This window comes from Lactuca virosa, chromosome 2 (genome assembly GCF_052849685.1).
Source record: "Lactuca virosa cultivar CGN04683 chromosome 2, Lactuca_virosa_CGN04683_v6, whole genome shotgun sequence".
NCBI lineage: Eukaryota > Viridiplantae > Streptophyta > Magnoliopsida > Asterales > Asteraceae > Lactuca > Lactuca virosa.
The window spans coordinates 56,622,090-56,632,855 of NC_136427.1; positions in this window are offsets into that span (position 1 = coordinate 56,622,090).

Genomic DNA, 10,766 nt, shown 5'->3' on the forward strand with positions numbered 1-10,766 from the left:
AAATGGACCATGCCGGGTCGGGTCAAGTCTTACCAATTATAGTTATGGACTTAGACATTAATCCAACACTTTTGAACCCTAAGCTCAATAGCTTTGTCCTACAACACTTAGATGCATTCCTTGGGACTTATTGTTGGATTAGGTGTCTAAGCCCATAACTATTATTGGTATGTATTCGACCCGAGAGTAGCATGGTCCATTTGGGTTGCATATCATCAGGACAATTTGTTAGGATGGACTTTTGAGAGAAGGTTATTTATGGTTTATTAATATATTATAAGTTACAATATATTAATATGAAATCATATGTTTTAAGTAGTATTGATCAAGAATTAATTTGGAATTAATTTAGTGGTCAAAAGAGACTAATTAAATCTATGGGGACTAATTATGGTAATTAGTTATATTTATATGTGTTGGGCTTATGATCCATGTTGGACCAAGTTTATGTATGGATACATAAAGAGTTGGGCCACATGAACCATGGATCATAAAACCCATGGATATGGGTTTGGGTTATACCCATGACTCTTAGAATTTAACACATATAAATACATATGTTATGACCTAAAACCGCAACCCTAGTCACCACTAGAGTGTGTGTGCATGTTCTTGGAGTTCATGAAGGTTTTAGAGTGCATGGAGATTCTCTCTCAAGTCCTACCTTTGTCCTTGATGTGTTGTGATTTCATTTGAGGCTTCCACACTATTGGGGCTAAGTTCTTAAGGCCAAATACATCAAGACTTCCAGCCACACAAAAAGGTATGTTACAATATCTAGTATTTTATGTAGTGTGTACGACAATTGCATGCTAGCTATAGGTTCAATACCTTGGAAACCATTTGCATGTATAATTAGTGGAAACATAGATCCAAGGTATTTAGGGTTGTATGTGCACCATAGGATGTTGTATTATACAAAAACCCAACAGTGGTATCAGAGCCAAGGCTTGTTTTCATGTTATACTTGCTGAAATGGCGGAAAAATCAAAAAATTTGGCTTTCTAGGCACTGTACTCGCCGAGTCCACTGATGAACTCGCCGAGTACATGAAGAAATTCATCCAACTCGCCGAGTTGGTTCATGCACTCGACGAGTAGGAGCCCCAGACAGCATATTTTCGACTTTTAAGGCTGGAATTGGACTAGAAACATTACCCTAAGCTGTTTTTGGTCTTGTAAACCTATTTTTGATGTGGTAATGTTCATGCTAAACCAATTTCAAAGATAATTGTCAATAGATTCATGTTTTGTATTAGTTTAACGGTTAGGCTAATTTCATGAAAAAGTTTGATTTGAATTGTCTTGTTCTTATGAGTTAGTCTAGATTAATAGAAAAGTTATGTGATAATTTGTTTTCAATCCATATTAATCTTAAAGTTGCTCATGAAATGTGTTTTTGTAACTTGTCCTCAAGTTATCTGAAAAGTCACATTTATGAATTTTAAAACTCATAAGATTTCCATAAGTTAGGAAAAGTGAAGAGTCTTATTTTCTTAAATGATTTTAAAGTCTTCCATAACTTGTCCTCAAGTTATGGAACTTGAAGAGTTTATCCATTAAACTACTTTAAACTCATAGGTTATGAAAATGAAGAGTTTATTTTTCCTTAAATGTTTTTTAAAGTCTTCCATAACTTGTCCTCAAGTTATGGAACTTGAAGAGTTTTTGTCAAAACTACTTTAAATTCATAAGTTATGGAATTGAAAAAGGTTTTTGAATTGTTCAAAACTTGCCCTCAAGTTTTGGAATTTGTAAAGTTTCCCCCCATGAATACTTTAGTTCCAAGTTAAACCCTTAGAATTTTAATAGTTTAAAATTCAACCCTTATACTATTATAATATTATAGGTTTAATATTTATATATATGTATAAGAGTAAAAGTCAGTCTTACCGTTAGTAGGCCTCATTCACGAAGCCGGTCTATAAGGGGGGTATAAGGTTACTGCCTATAAAATGGCAGTTTAATGGGTGTCCACTCTCACCCACCGCTTCCTTGACTGGTGGAGGGTCGTTAGCCGAACGGGTTTGACAAGACTATAATTCTCCCTTCATTAAAAGTATTAATGATAAATACTAAGTAACTAAACACTTATAAATTCCCAATCTTAGTTACTTAGGAAAAATGTGAATTTGGTGCTAACCCATGAAATTTACACTTTGTACCTTACCCAGTCGTTAGTGGAGCGTGTGTGGTTAACCGGCACACTAACATGGACTAGTAAGAGTGGCGAAGGGTAACTTAATGTTTATCATAGATCGGTGGAGCGTGTGTGGTTAACCGGCACATCGATTAGGTGATAATATTAAGGGTACCAAGTGAATTTGCATGGTTATTCACACCTTGTTTTGTGATCCTTGGCATCCCAGTCACAAAATTTGAGAGGGCACAATCGAGATTGAAACATGCCATTGAAAAGTTCAATGAATCTCAAAAGATCTAGGAGTTTCAAAACCAATTAAAACCTAATAAATTATTTCGTTTTTCATGGTGGAAATTGGTGAATCGTCATTCGCCTACCATCAAATATTTTATAGCTTGGATTACGGCATCCCTCTTCCAAGTTGTAAAATATTGTGTTGGGTCCTAGCCTTAATATTTCATATTGGGTGTTATATTAAGGACTTAAAAATCAACTAACTTGAATATCTCCCATTGTAGATGTCTAGTTTAGACATCTATGATCTTCCCAAATCTCTTGGAATTTCACCTCCTCCACCCCTCCAATTATTCTCCCTAACCCACAAGTTCAAGGTCACTCAAGCCCTATTGGCAATCAAGGTCTATGTGTGATCATATCTTGGAGATGAAGTCACGTATTGACAAGCCGGGAGAGTTGGGTGTCAAAGTCTTGAGAAAGTTGGATGTTCAATCACTTTCTAAGTCACATAGTGAGTTCCTTTGGGACTACTATGTGACAGACCATGACTTGACCCTTAATGATCTTACCTATTTGCTTGGTGCTGCTGAGTCAGCAATGATTTTGAGCACTGGTAAAAGAAAATTTGATTACAAGATCGACTTCCCAAACCTTCTATATCCAAAGGAAGGGGCATTGGTTGCGAAGCTGGCCAAATTTACTTGATAGTCTGTAAGGATGGTAAAGTCGAAATTTTTTACTCTACTTCAGGTAAAGTCCATTATCTAACTCTATTAAGTTCCTATTTGGAGATTCTTATTACATGGTGTGACTAGATCACATTTTGATGTTTTAAGAACCAAAGTGAAGAGGAGGCTTAAAGGAAGAATTTTGAGCTGTTACTTAAAGAGTTGTGATAGATTGCTTAGGAATACATAACAACATAGTTTTTCACATGCATTTGCATTGTAAGGATAAGGTTTTCCGCAAAGTTCTGAAATAAAAGAAAAGTTCTTATTTTATATCCTTACGGTGGCATTTGTGAGAAATTGTTGTTTATATGTTTCCATTGATAGCAATATTGGAAAATGGATTTGATTCTTTCGACTGTGGTAGTGTCATAATTTACCAAATAAGGAAAGATTCTCATCACCCACGTTTCAGTAGGGTAGAAACTTGGAATCATGCAAGTTGTATGAAGAATGAGAATTTTCATCTTTGGGAAATTAAGACTAATTCATTGTTCACATGTATATGTGAGTCAAGTGAAAGGATTAGGGGATCGGGTACACTTGGGTGTGCACTGGTCAGGTCCACCACAAAGAATGATGAGACTATTCGTCATAATTTACTAAAGCTTAGTAAATATGGTTATACTTATATATATATATATATATATATATATATATATATATATATATATATATATTTTAAGTATAATTTTGAAACATTGGAAAAGTATCAATGTTAGGCAGAACGAATAAGAAGAATCAAATAAGGCAGGAAGATAAAAGTTTCTCCAGTCTGAAAATATGGGAGAGTACTTGAGTATCATGTTTAATGATCATCTTAATGATTACCATATCACAAATGATCCTCTAAGGACATCTTAGTGCTTTCTTATGGCTAAGAAGAGGAGTCATGAATTGTTGGAATGGTTAAATCAAGAAGATGAGTTATACTTCGTTCCAAAAGCAAAGTCTTAGAGTCATACTCCAAGATTGTAACTTGAGTGACACATCTTAAAAAAGGTTTATTAACACTAGTCAAATGTAAGAGTAAAATGTTTTCTACTCTTGTACATTTGAAATTGGTAAGTTGTGATGTTTTGGGTTAAACAGAGACCAACTAAGGCCAATTATGTAAAGTGTTAGTCTTGATAAGAATCTGCACTGACCCTTGATAAGAAATGGTTCTTGACAAGAAAGTCTTATATGTCAAGAGGACAGTGGGAGTCTTAAAGCTCTTGAAAGTTCCAAGAGCTAATCAAGAATAAAAACCTGAAGTTCTTCACTAGCACACGACTTGAGGTTTATAACCTATCTTGTTGACATTTCTGTGCCTATTCCAGTTAAAGTTGGCTTTGCATAGGAGTTCTGAGAGTTCTCAATTGGTTGCATAACAACTTAGAAGCAATGGCAGGCCCTTGTGCTGCCAGTTGAAAAAAAAAGTTAAGATTGCACAAGTTCAATCCATATGAGTTTGGATTTGTCACTAACCTTGTCTTATGATTATGGTTTTGACAAATTCACATGGATAGGAACTCATTCACCATAAAATCTAAGTGTCATAAGGTTTCTCTCCGATTCATGAAAATTATGGTGAGGAAACGCTTTCACTAAGTAGATTTTAAGTAGATAGCAATTGTGTTATTTGCATTCTTAAAGTCGTTAGTGGAGCGTGTGTGGTTAACCAGCACACTAACATGGACTTGTGAGAAATGGCAAAGGTCTAAACAATTGAGACTATGATTACGGCATCCATTTTCATAGTTCTGAAATTTTTTAGACACACATGTGTGCTATCTAAGGAAAGGTGTATAATTTTGATAAAGTTTTATCAAAGCATCTTGTATCAGAAGTCTGATCTTTGGTAAGAAAGTCAATAAAGTATTGATTTCTAGAAGTCCAACTGATTTCTGGATACATGTCAAAGCTAGTGGGAGCATAAGTGTTATGCTAATAAATGTCATGTAAGTGGGAGCATGATCATTATGTTAAGTGTTAATTATAGAAAACAAAAGGTTTCAATTGGGAAAAGTTGTTTTGCTATAATTAAGGGAGAGGAAATTATACTTCATTTCAATTCTAAAAGCTTAGATTGAGATTTTAATCATCTTTAGTCAAATATATATATGAATTTTATGTTGGAATGGTTTGACTTAAGGAAATTCTATATATATTGCATTTTCAAAATTCGATTATGATTCCGGCATCCCTCTTCATAGTCAAATTTTGAAAACATGGCAAATAAAAAATATTGTAGCAAAAGACTGGTCTATGATCACGTCTTTATGTGAGACATCATGAATCGTGTCCCATATGCTTCGGATATAGGATCGATTGCATGTGCTGTAATATTTATCCTTTCTAAATTTTCCGAATGCCTAAGGCATTAAGAGGAGAGAAGATCTAGAATTGGATATGACCAAAATGATTAATCAATTGTCGAGGACAATCTGAGGTTTACCAAAGATTGGTTGCTCAGGGACAGTTGGAAGTATAGTGTTAATTTTGGAAGGACCATATTGACATATTCGGAAAAGAGGTAACTCTTGTTCAGAAGTGATAGTCAAAATGGGAATCTGGAAAGGTTTCCATAGGTGGAAGTTGTTCTTCAAATCTGTGTAAGATTAGAAAACTTATTACAATAAGGATGTTCAAAGGAATGTACTTTGAATTTGAGACTTCTTTTCCAAGGAATGCACTCCATTGTAATACTCTGTAATGACTGTTGGCAAGTCTTTGTGACTTTGTGCATAATCATTACAAGAAGATCGATGCATGTAAGTTTAGAATCTAACAAATTTCAGTAAATGGTAGGAATTTGGAATTCTTACATTTACGATAAAAATTTAGGATTGTGAAATGGGCATCATTGGAATCATGTTCAGTTGATCTATTTCACAAAGTAAAGATCATAGTTAAACATAGTGTGCATACTTAGTGTAAGGCATGACTAGTGTTTAGAAAACATAGTTTACATGCTTGGAGCATGGGACAACTATTGTTTTAATTCAAGTATAAAGTTGATTATTTGAAACATTATACAATGAATAATGAGTAATCAATATGGTGTTTGAATAAAAGGTGTTTTATTTACTCTCAAAGGTGCTTGGGACCATAGAGTGATTAGTATTATTCTTGTGTTTCACTTTGCATGTTTTGACTTCCAGAATAGCTAGGTTATTCTTCCCGAATGACTAAGTTATTCAAACCATCCACAGTCGATAATACGTTGGAAGTAGGTATTAAAGGCAAGACTGTCATGAATCGGGTTTGTAGATGTCCAAGGTAGTGGACATAGTAAGAGTTACTACAACATTCATGAGTACTCCTGGAATAAGGATTCGAGTATTGGATTAAACCCACGCTCATTTGACTCACTTCATGGATTTTATCACGAGTGATCATGAGACGATAATATCTTATACTCTTCAAACCTAGAGATATGACTTGTTGCCTATGAGTTGGTCATACATTGATTGCACGTAAACGCATTTGGTAACTCGATGTTATAAAACGTGCCTTTGTGTATGATTCAACAAGTAGTAGAACAAGCATATGAGTCGAAGTTTATCCATTCCTTTTACCCTTAAAGGGATAAAAGCGATATCTGTGGGCCCCTCGATGATTTGGTGATGACAAACGTAAGTGCTCGGCCGGGCTTGGACTGATTTGATTTGTTCAATTAGTCAGTCGTCATAAATCGGAAATCGGGAAACAACAAATGGACAGAGAGAATAATTATAATCCATGTCTCAGTCCATATGATATCTAGAATGGAGGAATATATGATCCCTTATCTAATGGACGTGTCATTGATTTGTTCATAGTTCGACAGCGGCTTTAAGAGCTACGATTGCTAGTCGGGTCTTGGAGTCATACACAATAATAGTTTTAGACTTATCCAAGTGGGAGACTGTTGGATTAGGTGTCTAAGCCCATAACTATTATTGGTATGTATTCGACCCGAGAGTAGCATGGTCCATTTGGGTTGCATATCATCAGGACAATTTGTTAGGATGGACTTTTGAGAGAAGGTTATTTATGGTTTATTAATCTATTATAAGTTATAATATATTAATATGAAATCATATGTTTTAATTAGTATTGATCAAGAATTAATTTGGAATTAATTTAGTGGTCAAAAGAGACTAATTAAATCTATGGGGACTAATTATGGTAATTAGTTATATTTATATGTGTTGGGCTTATGATCCATGTTGGACCAAGTTTATGTATGGATACATAAAGAGTTGGGCCACATGAACCATGGATCATAAACCCTATGGATATGGGTTTGGGTTATACCCATGACTCTTAGAATTTAACACATATAAATACATATGTTATGACCTAAAACCGCAACCCTAGTCACCACTAGAGTGTGTGTGCATGTTCTTGGAGTTCATGAAGGTTTTAGAGTGCATGGAGATTCTCTCTCAAGTCCTACCTTTGTCCTTGATGTGTTGTGACTTCATTTGAGGCTTCCACACTATTGGGGCTAAGTTCTTAAGGCCAAATACATCAAGACTTCCAGCCACACAAAAAGGTATGTTACAATATCTAGTATTTTATGTAGTTTGTATGACAATTGCATGCTAGCTATAGGTTCAATACCTTGGAAACCATTTGCATGTATAATTAGTGGAAACATAGATCCAAGGTATTTAGGGTTGTATGTGCACCATAGGATGTTGTATTATACCAAAACCCAACACTTATAACACTTATATAAAGTGTTTAACTTGTCTTAGGATGTCTTAACCTTACTAATTAGTTGTTTAAAGTCTAATTAGATACATATATGTTGTATTTATATGTTAAATAGGATCATTGTGTGTGTACAAGTCTTCACTTGACACCTAGCAATCCTATCTCTTCAGTTCATCCAAACCACCAACTACAGGTGAGTTCATACCCCTTAATTAACCTTTTAAATGTTTTTAAATGCTTTTATGGGGGGGATACAAGTTGAACAATTATAGTTATTATATTAATCACATGTGATTAATAACTACCAAGCAAATGGTTTTCTTACTTTTCAAACTGTTTATCAAACTGTTTTACCTCAAACTGTTTTACAAACTCTTTTATTGTCAAATACAATTATCAAACTCTTTTAATTGTCAAATACTTTTATCAAACTCTTTTAACTTATATTATGTGTATCTATATAGATATAGTTATATAAGTAGGATTGAAAAGACTTAGGACTGCTAGTCTACCCTGCTTCCTGTTCTTGTTTGATTGTGGTCTTAGGGTATCAAGGTTAGTTGTCCGAAGGTCGTTTGAATCCTAGTTATATATTATGTATATATATATATATATAGATATAAAAGGCTTTCCTTCATTCAATTCCAAGCCCTTGGGTAGCAAGGCTATACAAACATGTTCATACATTGCTAGTAAGCTACCATAGGGGTAGTTTAGGAAGATACTATTACTAGAATGATGAAACATACAATGAGTCAGTTCATACATGAGTCAATACATACTATAATGAGAAACAAACATAGAACAGAGTGATGAGAAACAAACATGAAACAGAGTGATGAGAAACAAACATGAAACAGAGTGATGAGAAACAAACATACAGGCTAGACAGAGAAAGTACACACAATACAGCTAGCACACAATTCACATAACATTTACATTAATACATTTATGTGAGCCATTAAACAGGGCATGGCACTACCTGCCATGACTGTTTTTGTATCAGAATCTCCTTAATTGGGGAGCGTATGAGTTTGTGTATAGATCTATACTGGATTGACTATCCTACACCTTGTTGATCGCTACAGTGGGACTTGCAAGTCTACGGGTGCCAAACGTCATTTTTATGGTATCTTACATTGTCACTTTACTATTGAGTCGGTAGCAAGATACAGGCCGATCACATGTTACCTTAAAATATACAATTCGCTTAAGGTAGTTAGTACAGCAGTAGTTTCATAATACTACATTAAAGTACTATAACATTTTCCCTTTTACATTTTACTTTGTGATTTCACACAATAAACAATAATGTAAAAACTATATTTTTGGTTAATGATAGTTGGATTTGGGAAAATACTCACTTTTACAAAAGATACACACACAGACACTAGATGCCTTGGTAGAAGGCTACTTTTAGTAGGAAACATAGGGTTTTTCTAGGTTAGTTCAAACAAATACAAAACTTTTACAAACACACACAGTACATATTACAAAACATCTTACAATTTCTTTCATACAAACACAGACAATAATATACTTATGAACTCACCAGCTCTAAAGCTGATAAAGTCTTTCAAAATAACTTGTATTCTCAGGTCACCAGTAGACAGGTACCGGAGCCAGGTTTTGAGAAGATGGAGCTTATTCAAGACTCATCTTATATTTTTGATGTATATTGTTTTGGTGTCTTTAAAACTTAACAGAACACACTTGTATGAAATTATATTATTAATGCAATGGATGATGTTGTTGCTTGTTTACTACTTGCAATGTTGTGATACTGTACATGACGTCCTCCATCACAGAACGTTTCCGCCGTTCATTTGGTTTTGAGGGTGTGACAGATTGGTATCAGAGCATTGTTTATAGTGAATCGAGTGTATCAACCCATAAAAGATATACGAACTATAAACACAAGCGGGATTTAAAATACTCTGATGAAGAGTTTATACTTTAAATAATAAAATATTTAATAAAGTATACATACCTGCATTCATACAAAAATCAGTGTCACTAGGACAGAACGAAAGTATTACGATTGTTGGACAACACAAGTAGACTTAGAGACATATGGTCAACCCTGGGAAGATGTAGCCTGATCAACTACATTATCCGAGGAGTGATTAGCATGTGCCTAAGTGTGGTTGTGAGGTTGCAACAAGTCTAAAAACTTACCAACACTTCTACAACAAGAACAGTAGAACATAACATTAAACTTAAAATACTATAGGAGTATTTTGTGTTACAATAATTACGTATTCGAGAACTAAAGGTCTTTATTAGTATATCAGTGGTTGTTTAGTGGATACACTAAAGTTATATGTACTAGGATGTCATAGACTTATAATATGTGATCTTTGCCTTACTTCCTGTTCCTTGTTTGGTTTTGGGCTTAGGGTTAGGGTCACTTATTCGAAGGTCTATCCCGTCTGCGTGACATATAACTGGTATGATTTAAACAAGTATTGAGGCAACTGATAAAGATCATCTTATAATTATTTATTTAGTTAGTTAGTCTAATTTAGTTCTTTCTTATATCCCTTTTCTCGCGTAGATTTAATGGCTGGATTTCATCTTCCCAGAGACCCGTACTTTCCAAACCACGACAACGCAGGATGGCTGGAAGAAGACCCAGAAGATAATCATCCAATTCCTTTAGATGATTATGAAGCTGAAGGTTTTTCTGATGGTTCCCACTCGGAGCCAGAAGTCAACAACCAACCCCCAGCTGTTCAAAACCCAAACCCTCGTCTCGCATTTCAAGGACCCACACCTTTGTGGGCCACAAACTTGAATAGGTGGAGTCAGGAACAAGGTCAACCTTTTCCTTACAATGGAGACAGAAGCTTCTACAACCTCACTGAGGGAGGTTCAGCTGATAGGGTCCTACCTATCATGGTTCGTAGGATTGCTCGGAACACCGAGCAGGGTCGAGCAGCTATCGACCGGGTAGTAGAAGTTGATGCC